General features: G+C 51.1%; 1 pseudogene; it reads right to left on the reverse strand.

The window, feature by feature from the left end:
* Window positions 1–325: 325 nt before the first annotated feature.
* Window positions 326–8667, reverse strand: LOC128571074 (FAU ubiquitin-like and ribosomal protein S30; annotated as a pseudogene).
* Between the last annotated feature and the right edge of the window lie 3115 nt (window positions 8668–11782).

The raw sequence follows: 11782 nt of genomic DNA on the forward strand, positions 1-11782 counted from the left end.
CTAAATAGGAAAACATGGGGAGGGAAGGCAGACAGAAAAGCCATCATCGTTAAGCACGTTACGTGCACATTATCTACCCGATCCTATGACAGGTAGATGTTGCTATGATGTTGCAGTGGAGGAAACTGAGGCTGCAAGAGTGCCTTTGCTGCAGTAACACACTTAGGAAGAGGCAGGTCCAGCCTGCTAGTTGGTTTCCGCACTATTCTGCATTTGTGTTTCAGAAAGTTGACCTAACTTTTCTTTCTGTCTTTCTCTCTTTCTTTCTAATGGGCTAAGTGACCTTTTTTTTTTATTATTAGAGAAATCCAGCATCACAAAGGACTTAGGAGTTGGCATTGAGACCCTTCATCTGGCCAAATGTGGCACAACATTGACCAAGTGCTGCTTTTACTGTATCCGCCCTTGGCCCAGCCTGTCTTCTTCTTCTCCTGTTTGGCCACCTTAGGAGTCTGACCTCTCATTTTCCCAGCCCAGGCCAGGGAAATGTGGACTTTACCTCTAAGCATGCAGCCAGCTACTTCCAGGGGCGTCCACCCCACACTGGCCCAGAATAGCCTCATCCTCTAGGGCAATGGTTCTCAACCTTCCTAATGCTGCGAGCCTTTAATACAGTTCTTGTGGGTCGCAACCCAGAGGTTGAGAACGGCTGCTCTAGGGCATGCCTGCCGGGAGCTTGACTAGATCTTCCAGGGACATGCCCTCTAGTGGGGCGATGTGAGACTCCATCTGGGAGGCCATCTCCTGGCGGGTCACCTGGAGAGTGTGTAGTTCGGGGGGTGGGGAGAAAGAGCGGCATGTTGCTGTCTCCCCCATACACACACTGATTATGGAGCCAAGAAAGGGGAAGGAGAGAAGGAGCCCATGTCCTCACCACTGGCTGAGTGCCACATCACTGCTCAGTTGACCTAATTTTCACAACTACTGTCTATTAAAGTTTGAAGCAGGACCTGGATCCTTCACTCTTTTGCACCAGTGAGTGAGTGTGCTCATTCATTAGTGCACTCATTTTCACATGTGCCCAGGGATGACTCTGGGCCAGATCCTAATGCTGGGAGCAGGTACCACCTGGGACTGCACTATACTGTGGTTGTCACTGATCCTTGCAAAGGTCCTAAGAAATACAGATCATTCTCATCCCATTTTACAGGAGAGGAGACTGAGGAATCAGAGATACCATGCGACTGGCTCAAGGTCATGGTCAGTAAATGACCAAACTAGGATCCAAGCATGGGTCCGTTTTCCTACAAATCATGCAATTTGCCTCCGAGACTCAGGAATGGATGAGTGGGTGGGGGTGGGGCGGCCTTGGAAGGCTTCCCTAGGGAGGTGATCTTGGCTAATTAGGAAGAGTTAGCCAGTTGAAGAAAGGGGAGCCGCAAAATTTTTGCAAGGCTGCTTCTGAGACTGGTCAAAGGCCAGCAGTCCGGAGAAGCAAGGCGAACTCAGGCATGAAAGAACTTCCCATGGCATGAAAGAGTTTGGATTCTGTCTTGAAGACAATCAGGAGCCAAGAAGGACTTTAGTCCAAGGAGGGAGCTGACTTGATTCGCATTTTAGGTAACTCACTTTGCAGCAGTGTGGACAGAGGCAAAACAGGGGCAGGAAACAAGACAGTGTAGTTATGGTCCTGGGTGATTAATTGCAAAGCAACAACACTAGGTATACCAAGTATTTTTTGAGTTCTGGTGTGCTAAAAGTATGTTGTTTCTTGGAAAACACACACACACACACACATCCTGAAAGAGGTAGTTCTTGCCTTACTGAAGCTTGTACATAGTCTAACTGTCCACCATGCTTCCATTGCTGCTCTCTTCAGGTGCACAAAGCAGGGTTTTCAGCACACTGAGGGTTCAGGACCAGTTCTGAGGTTGGGAAGGATTGGCAGGGAGCACGGGAGCCACAGACACAGCAGACGTACTGGGGCCCTGGGCATCTCCTCCCATTACACTGCATGCTCATGCAAACTGTGCATCCATCAAAAATAAAATAAAGTAAAATAAAGACTGAGCTGCTATGATGTGGACCCAAGTATCTTGTTGTACGGCCCCTATTTGCTATCGTTTCCTCAACACACCGAAAGACAGCTAATGGGTTCCACTTTTCTCCATGTTTAGTTCTTTTCGCATAAATTTCCTTAAGCCTCTGGCAGCAATTACCACTTGTCTGCTAGCGAGAACCAGCGGATGACGAAGGGAGCGAACAAAAGCGAATACATATGAAGGGAAAACTTGAAAGGGTTGATCTGCTTGGCTTGATGTTAAGGTTTTTTTTGGGGGGGGGCATTGTTGGTGACATGTTTCCTCTGGGCTGTGATCGGAGAGCCACATGTAATCAAGTCGTATTTCCTGCAGGTAGAATTGTCGCTAGCTCTGATGACAGGATGGGCTCTATCAGCTGGTGCAGGCATGCTGCCTGGAGCCCAGGCATCCCGAGCTGCCCCTGCCAGGTGAATTTCCTGTTAGGTCATTCAGACACATTATTCCCTGCTTTGGGGGCTTGCAGCATCCTGGTGCCATTACCTGTGGGGAGAAATACAATCCCAGCAAAATGACTTAACCTGTGGGTAAGTTTGGACAGCTACACACAGAGCCAGTCAGTGCCACGCGGTTAGGGAACCACAGGCAGGGGAGACCTTGGCAAGATCCCTGATGAGCGAGTGAAGAGACTTGGTTCTACTTTCATGGCTACCAAGGGACTTTGAGCTTTGTTTTCCTCATCTCCAAAAGGTGGAGATCTCAAAGGGGTGGGGTGGGGAGACAAAGTGATTTCAAAGTTCTCTTTCAGTTGGAAAAATTGGGGATTTAGGGAGGAACTGCCTCCTGTGGAAGAGACTAGCAACCACTTGGTCCCCAGCCGCCAAAGAAAAGGCTGTCTTAGAAGCAGCCAACCCAGGAGAGGACCCTTGGCAAAGGAGGGGAACTCCTTTCTGCATCCTCCTGTCACCACCCAAGAGGATGGGGCTGATGTGTCACAGATGACGATATGGGCAAGGCTGGGAGAAGAACATGAGGAGTGGTCAGTTCCACTGACCAGTAGAGGTAGGGTGTGGGGAGGCTTTCAGAATGAAAGGGAGAGAAACTCTCTTGTCAAACTCAGAGCCTGGTTTCAAACACAAACCCACAAGAAACAACAACAAAAGAAGAATGATCTTTCTTACGAATCCCTTCTCTTGCTTATTCCAGAAGACATAGGCTGAGGATTTGTCTAAAGGTCTAAATGAGGGTTCTCAGCATCCGTGCTATAGGTGCTTCTTGGCTGTGGGGAAGATGTGCTGGGAGGATGTCCTGGGAGGATGTGCTGGGAGGATGTGCTGGGAGGATGTCCTGGGAGGATGTGCTGGGGAGGATGTCCTGGGAGGATGTGCTGGGGAGGATGTGCTGGGGTGGATGTGCTGGGAGGATGTGGTGGGAGGATGTGCGGGGAGGATGTGCTGGGGAGGATGTGCTGGGGAGGATGTCCTGGGAGGATGTGCTGGGGAGGATGTGCTGGGGTGGATGTGCTGGGAGGATGTCTTGGGGAGGATGTGCTTTGGAGGATGTCCTGGGAGGATGTGCTGGGAGGATATCCTGGGGAGGATGTGCTGGGAGGATGTGCTGGGGAGGATGTCCTGGGAGGATGCCCTGGGACGATGTGCTGGCAGGATGTCCTGGGGAGGATGTGCGGGGAGGATGTGCTGGGAGGATGTGCTGGGAGGATGTGCTGGGGAGGATGTGCTGGGGAGGATGTCCTGGGCATGGTAGGATGTTTTCCCCATCCCTGGCCTTTACCCACTGGATTCTAGTGGCATCTCTGGTTGTGACAACTGTTTCTATATATTGCCCTATGTCCCCTTGGCTGGGGATAGAGAGTGGAAGGCAAAATGGCCTGCAGTTGAGAACCACTGCTCAGGATGGACCATCAGTCTTGTGATCCTCAGTTTGTCTGCTCTGTTCAGTTCACAGACTAATTGAAAAGAACTACCCAAGTGAAAAGCCCTGTTGCTATTTCCATGACCAAACAAGAGGGCTGCTATGCCCAGGGATCAGAAGAAAGGCAGAACAAGGGTCAGGAGAGAGACACCACCCCAGTGACTGGTGGCCCCTGAGCAGGGGTGTGTGCCCTCAGCCTGTGCTCTGTGACTCAGGCCTGAGCTGCTGCTTCCCTTGGACTGAATCATCCCAGCTAGTCTTCTGAGTGTCAGACAGAGAGGATGCTGGGCAGCCATGGGCCACGCATGCAGGGAAAGGAGCTGACACCTGTCTGTCATCAAGGGAGGCTGTTCTTTAATAAGGAAAACATGAGAGCTCATCTTCTTTCCCAGACAGCACTAAGAAGTTTTGCCAAAGCAGATCACTCCTTCTTGAGTCTCTTAGCTACATGAGGCAGTTGATGGCACGGGATTTCTCCTTGGGTCGTAGCCACTGACCGGGGTGGACCGCAGTCATCTGAAGGCTGGGTGTGGAGGGCAGATACCTATAGTGATAGGAGAGGCAGGCGTATGTGAGCCTCAGGGTCACTTGTGCCCCTTCCTGGAGGGGATCTGAGACTGTTGGCCTCCTGCCGCAGGTCCTCTCTTCCGGCAGGGATGGCGGAAGGGAGCTGGTGTCTGTGAGCCCCAACCATGCAGAGGTGCCGCATTGAGCATCTCTGTCCATACCTAAGTCTCACCTAAGCTTCATAACTTTGATCTTACTTTTTGATCTAAAGTTCAAAAAAGTTGGGTGACTTGTCAAGTCAGCCAGCATTTACACTCTGGGCTGTCTCGTTGCAAAGCCATGTTCTGGGTGGCACCTGTGGCTCAAGGAGTAGGGTGCCAGCCTCATAGGCCGGAGGTGGTGGGTTCGAACCCAGCCCCAGCCAAAAACAAAACAAAGAAACAAACAAAAACAAAGCCATGTTCTTGTCCCTGTACCTTGCCACCTCCTGGTAAGGCCACTGTGTCTCCAGAAAAGGATCAATTTCCCCAAGTTCACATAGCTCCTCAATGGACTCCTGAAGGGGTTGCAATACTACGAAGTAAATTGTCTGTGCCATTGGCTGAGGAGAGGTTCTGAGAACTTGGAGAGGGCCCAGGAGGAAGATGGTCTAATGAATGGGCCACCAACTACCTGATGCCACTGGATGGGGGTGCTGTTACTCCAGAATACGGTGCCATCACGGACACTTCCTAATGCCTGCCCATCCCATTGTGACCTTAATAGAGGAGTTAAACCTGAAGACTTCCCCCCACATTATAGACAGGCAGTTAAAAACTATAAGCCTTTCCTCAAAGAAATGCACATTCTCACCTATACCAGTTAGTCATGTGCAATTTTAGGGAGCTGTGGCACTCACCTTAAAACACTGTGCCACACACATAGGCAGTCAACACCTCAGTTACCAGGGAATAGTTGAGTAGGGCATTTTAAAGCAGGACTGGGACTTTGTTAGATACCTTGGGAGGAGGACACATTCTGGGGAGGTGGGAGGAAGGTGGCAGGGTGGTACAGGACCTTTAAGAAGATATTCCTTTCAGGACATGCTGGGAGGGAGGCCTTACCTTGTCTGGTGCTGGGGACGGATACGGAGTGAACACCAGTTATGTGCCAGGCACAGTGCTGGGTTCACATGCAAATATTCATTTTTGTTTATCTTGGGGACAAAAGAGCCCCGGGGGCTCACAAAGAAATAGTGTTTAAGAAATCTCTGTACTCACTTATAAAGTGGGACTGTGGCCTGGATCATAGCTAAGGGACAACCCATCCTTTAGGGATGAGCTCCAGTGGTCACTAGGTTTCTGTGAGAGTCAGGGCTGGCCCATCAGTGCCAGCTGGGGTTCCTTCTGAGGCAAGCCAAAGGTCCGAGTGGATTCCACAGCAGCAGGAAGGATCAAGGTGAGAGGAGAGGAAGAGGTCCCTGTGTACGCAATTCAAGGGCAGAACCCACCACACCTGTAACTTGTCTAGAGTGGATCTTCACTAAACGCTCAGTTTGATCAGTGAGTAAACACACGTGGAGATTAACAGATCGGAAGCTGAGACCTGAATTCTGACCCTGACTTTCCGACCAAGTAGATGCTTAACCTTAAAATCCTAAGTTCTCTAGACCTCAGTTCCTCATCTCTAAACTGCCTTTGCAATTCTCTACTTTATGATTCCATGCATTTATTTCTAGGAAAGTTGAGGTATTTGCACTTCACAATTAAAGCCCAAGATCCCCGATTTGACAGCCATTCTGACTAGCAGGGGATGAACTCAGCGGAGGTCTATTCTGGTGCAATACATCTCCTAATTTGCAGATTGTCCGCCCCAGTAAATGTCTAGTGTCTGGGAAGTGGAGTGGGGAGGAGGCACATTTATTGGGTGGCTAATGGCCTGGCACCAACTCCAGCTGAGTTGAGGTAGAGGATCATCTGTGTCCCTCTGCACTGTAGGTGGGCGTACACGCATGTTTGTTTGTGGCATGTTTACTTTCTGTCAACATAGTAGGCACATGTGTTTGTCGGGTGTGCAGACCCACACGGCACACACATGTGGTAGTTCTCAGGGTGCAGGCAGGTTCTTTATGCATCTGTGTATAACCACGAGCATGTTCACGCACCTAAGCGTACGGTGCAGAGATTTGCTCATGCGGTGAACACATACCGGTATAATTGGTATACACGTGTGTGCATGGTTAATGCACCAGCTTGGAGCATGTACGTATTTGTATGTCTCTGTTCTGGCTAGGATGGAGTCTAAGAATCATGCCTCAGAATCCTTTCCCTCAAAGTAGGAAACTGTGGGGTGGGTGAATTGGCTTTTCCACAGGAGCAAATGCTGCAGAACGAGAAGATTGTTGCACACGCTGTCTGATGTGCCAACCTGCACTCTGGGGTGGGGGGCCCTGCAGATTGACCTAATGATGTGTGTGCACAGCTGAGTCAGCTCGGGCTGAGAGCTGGGGGCTTCTGCCATACAAACGGCCAGCTCCCATTTGTTGACTGCCTTGGGATGAGCTTTCCTTATGGGGCTGTCCCTCCCTGTGGGTGGTTTGTGTTAGCTTGTGGTTATTAGTGTTTAGAAGGATGCATGCTGTCTCTAGGGCTGGGGAGAGGGCTGCTGTCTCCCCAGTTCCCTCTGGTTGCTGGACATGAGCAAAAGTGAGCGAGGAATCTCTAACCCAGGCTCCCGCTGGGAGAACAGTTGAGTTGGGCAACTAGACAGGCCAGTGCTTTTCTTCTGAGATGGGGGCAAGGGGTGGCAGGACACCCAGGCAGTGGAAAGCCTGGCCAGAAGAGAGGCCTTCAGAGGTCAGCCAAGCTGCTGGAGGAAAGTGGATGGGCTGACATGAGGAGAGAGGGACTGGATTGCTATGAGGTGCTCCTGCAGGAGTGAGCCTGACTGGGCTCTTGCTGCTATAAGCAAAAAGCCAGACTAGAGACCCAGTCTGTCCCCAGCTGGCTGTGTGACCTGGAGTCAGACCTTTCCCCTCTCTGGGCTTTAGAGTTCTCGCAGGAGAATGCCACATGTGGTGATTTAAGATAGTGCCCCACAGTGGGAAAAGCATGGGTTTCAGGTCCCACGGGATTGGGTGCAATTCTTGGCTATGCTACTGAATAGCTATGTGACCCCAATTGAGTGAATCTGCTACTCCCAAGCCACATGTAAATTCAAGGTTAATAATTTCACAAATCCCATGTGGTTGTTTTGAGGATCGAATGAATTCATTCTGCAAAATGGCTAACATTTTATACAGTTGTGATCACAGTTGTTTTTTGTGGAGAAGTCCCCAGGTGCTATTCACAGAGCACAGATGGAGTGAAGTCCCACTTGTATCCACTCGGGGGCTCGACGGGACTGAGGTGAAGATGATGATGGTGTGGCAGGGTGAAGGTGGTGCTGTGTGTTTCCTGATGCATTCTCAGGAGTGTGCCTCCTTTCTGGTGCCTCACCAAGGGGAGGAGGAAAGATCAAGATGAAGTCTGAGTCTCTGAGTCTCCAGGACACGGCTCTAGAGTGCTCAAGTCCTCCAGCTCCTCTGGAGACAGGTAGAGCCCAAATATGGCTCCGGTCACGGTTGATCCATTCATTATAGCCCAGATCAACAGGTGTGGATGCTGTGACGTGCCAGAATTGTGCTGGGCCCTGGATATTTAGAAGTTTTTAAAAATGATGAGATCCTTGGCCTCTAAGAAGCTCACAGTCTGAAAGGAGAAAGAATAAGAAGAAAGGAGAAGGGGAAGAGAAGGGAAGGGGGAAGGAGGGAGGGAGAAATGAATCCCATGCAGTGTAGTCTGATGCTGTAATAGAATTGAGCACACACAACACATTACTGACGAAGGTCAGACTGGACTAGCAAAGAGCAGGGGCGTGGCTGTGCCAAAGTTAACGAACTCTCTGTCTCTTAGTTTTGTCAACTGCAAAAGAAGAAAAAGTCGCCGTCCTAATTTCTTGAGGTCATTGTGGGAATTTAATTTCAAAATGTATAAAGCATTGATAACAACGACGGTCACAGAAAGAGCTCTGCCGTGTCGTTATAATGCTACTTGGACAGGAGGAGGTGGTGGGGGTGGCGGCAGTAATAAATAGTAGTCACGGTGGTGACAGCATCAGCAGTAGTGGAAGTGGTGGTGGTGGCAGCGAGGCTGACAGTAGCGGCAGCAGTTACGGTGACGGCAACAGTGGTAACAAGAGGAGCAGCGGTAGTAGTAGTAGTCGCAGTCATGGTGGGAAAGGTAGCAAATAGGAGCAGTGTGGTGGCAGTAACAGTGACAATAGCAACCGTAGTGGTGGTGGGAGGAATAGTGGGCATGGCAGTGTTAGCAGTGATGGGAGGAGTGGTGACAGTAGAGTGGTGACAGTGATGGTGGTAATAGTGGTGCAGTGATCATGGGGGTGACCGTGGTAGCAACAGTGTGGTGGTGGTAGAGATAGTAGGGGTCGCAGTCATGGTCATACTGGCGTACTGGTAGTGTGGTGGCCGCAGTGGTGGCAGCATCAGCAGTAGCATGACAAAAGGCAGCAGTGCTCAGAGGACCCAGTGTCATGTCCATGCAGAGGGACAGGATCAGCTGGACAGTGAGGAGGGGCTGCCTGAGCTGCCCAAGTAGGGGCGTGAGTGGGCATGCTGGACCAAGAGGCTGGAGCTTTCCAGGCATTGGCCAAGTCCCAGACCCTGACAGACCAAAACAGGTGGTTCAAGGACCTGCCACAGTCGCGATGTGTAAAGAGCATGTTGGGTGAGTGGACGGGGGAAGGGAGCTAGAAGATGACGCTGAAATGGTGGCTGGGGCCAAGTCTGCAGGGCTGCAGGTGACTTGCGGAGGTGTGTGGTCTTGTTCTGAAGCCATGGAGGAGTCGCCCTGGGCTTCAGTTGGAGTGTATCGCCTATGGGACCCCCACTTGGAGGAGGACCAAACCACACTGGCCTCCTGGGGCCAGGCACCCGGCGTGGGGGGGAGTGAGAGGGTGTGTGCTGGTCCCGTTGCCCCTACACTGCTCCCCAGCAGTCCTCGCATTTAAGGGTCTTGCCCCATTCCCACCCCTGCCCCCAGCCCTGCCACACCCCTCCTGATGCCAGGCAGGTGTCCTTGGTGCAGTCCTGCTGACCTTGGCACACCCAAGGGCCTCCCAGGGCCTCCCAGACATGACACATCTTTCATAAGATTCCTCACACCCTGGATGACAAGACCCTGGGGAACAGGAGAGCAGGTTGGGGCAAGGTGGGACCTGAGGTGTGTCCAGAAACTGAGAGTATCACATCCTGCCTTTTTCTTTCTCACAGGCCCCACCTAGATCCTGCCAGGCTGCCTGAGCGCCTCACCCATTCCCATTCAGGAGGCAGGGAGGAGCCATCCAGACTCGAGGCCTCTGGGGCCACCTGTAAGACTCGGAGAGACTTCTAAGGCCATTAAGTGCAAACGCTAAGGCTCAGAGACAGGCGTGAACTGTGTGAAGCATAATGTGCCCCATGTCTGTGGGCTAATCCAGGGCAGAGTTGGACTTCAAACCAACAACAACCTACTCCCTGTGATGTCCAGCCTATCTCCTGCGAACCTTGTATTTTGTAAGCATGGAAACTGCCCTTCATAAAGGAAACTGGACTAGTTCAAAATTCAGTAGTATAATCAGTCAGGGCAGGTCTACAAAGATCTAGAATGTCTGAGTCTCCTGCTCATCTGTTAGTGGGCCGAGCTCTGTAATCAGCAGACGCTTGTTCATGGTCGGCATCCTGACAGCACACACCTCTGTCCAGCCCCTCAGGCTTACAGCCGGGGTCTAGTAAGTGAGAAAACAGGGTGGACTCAGGGAACTCCGGGGCAAAGTCAGAGCGCTAGGGCTCAGAATTCCCACGACAGGTGGAGGAGACCCTCCTCTCTCTCCCTAAGACTGTCCCCCCACTGTGTGCCAGTCCTTTTCCCCAATCTCGGACCTGCTTCTGCCTCATCCGTAGGTCACCTACTCAGAGGTGGGCATTGGGCCACAGGCTTCGCAGTGTTAATTTATGCAACCAATCTACAAGGGAGGTAGGAGAAACCTCACTCTACAGCCAGGGAACCACAGCTGGGAAGCAGCTAGAAACACCCGGGGCACCAACCTGTGACACCAAAGCTCTCTCTCTCTAACCCTCAATGTGGCTGCCCTGCAGGGCTCTGCCTGCCGGCTGCAGAGAAATGGCTAATGAGGAGCCCTGGGCTGTCATCCCAGGAGCGGTTCCCTCTGTGCTCTCCACTACAGATAGGAATTTTGTTTAGTTCAAAGACCTCATTAACGCCGGGGTTAGTGGGAGCAGCTTCGCAGGCAAGTCATCTTCAGGAATCAAAGACAACCTGAGCCCCCCTGAGCACCAGGAGCTGAGTTGCTCAGTGGGCAGCTTCTCTTTGTTGCCTCCCATGGCTTCTGATGGCCTGCAGCTACAGCAAGGGGTCTCAGGGGTCTTCCCTGGAGGGGCTGGGTCATGGAAGAGCAGAGCTCCACACCTGGCACGTCCAGGAGCCCTCTAAGAATCTCCAGAGACAACACAGGTTGTATTGGCCAACCTGGTTCCTATCTTCCAGACCAGCATAGATGGCTTGTGCAAAATGGTGGCAGCCATTGAACCATGTGGTGCCCAGGAGGTAGATACACACTGCGGTTGTAGTGAGCTCTGTCACTAACACAGTGTGTGTCACCTTTGATCCCTACTTAGCCACATGAGTGGATTGACTCTGAAATTCCTCAGGGCCCCTTCCAGCTCTGATACTGACATGGCCCAGACTGCCCAGGAACTGACTGTCATTGAGAGTATAAACTAAGTTCATTCATGTGACAAGTTCCCACTGAGTACTCATTCACCGTGCCAAGTGCTAAGGCTGTGAGGCTAACCCCATTGACATACATGGATAACTCTAATACTTTTAAGCAGCATGAGATAAAAAGCAAGGTAGGTGTAAAAGTAATAGCATTGTGTTCTGTGAATTTGACCTCAATGCCAAAAATAATAACAGTGAATAACATGTCCAAGGTCAAGAAGACACGAAGGGGGTCTCCAGGTCTGGAAACTGTAGCCTCCATTTCTAGTTCTGTCTAAGTCACGATCAAATCTGTCCCAACAGCCAGCACTTAGTAGGTATTCGACAAAGGTTTGTTGAAGAAAAAAGGGAAAGAAAGGAGTAAATGAGGGGGAAAAGAGCAGGGGAGAAAGGAGACATTTCAGAAAAGAGAGGTAGCTAATGTTACCGTCCACTTGTTACAAGAAAAATAACTGAAGCTCAGGCAAAGGTTAAACGTCTCGTCCCAGTCTCACCCTGGCAGGGACTGACGGATAATATGCTTGGAATGAGATCCCTGTCAAATCGAGC

This window comes from Nycticebus coucang, chromosome 18, assembly GCF_027406575.1.
Source record: "Nycticebus coucang isolate mNycCou1 chromosome 18, mNycCou1.pri, whole genome shotgun sequence".
Taxonomy (NCBI): Eukaryota; Metazoa; Chordata; class Mammalia; order Primates; family Lorisidae; genus Nycticebus; species Nycticebus coucang.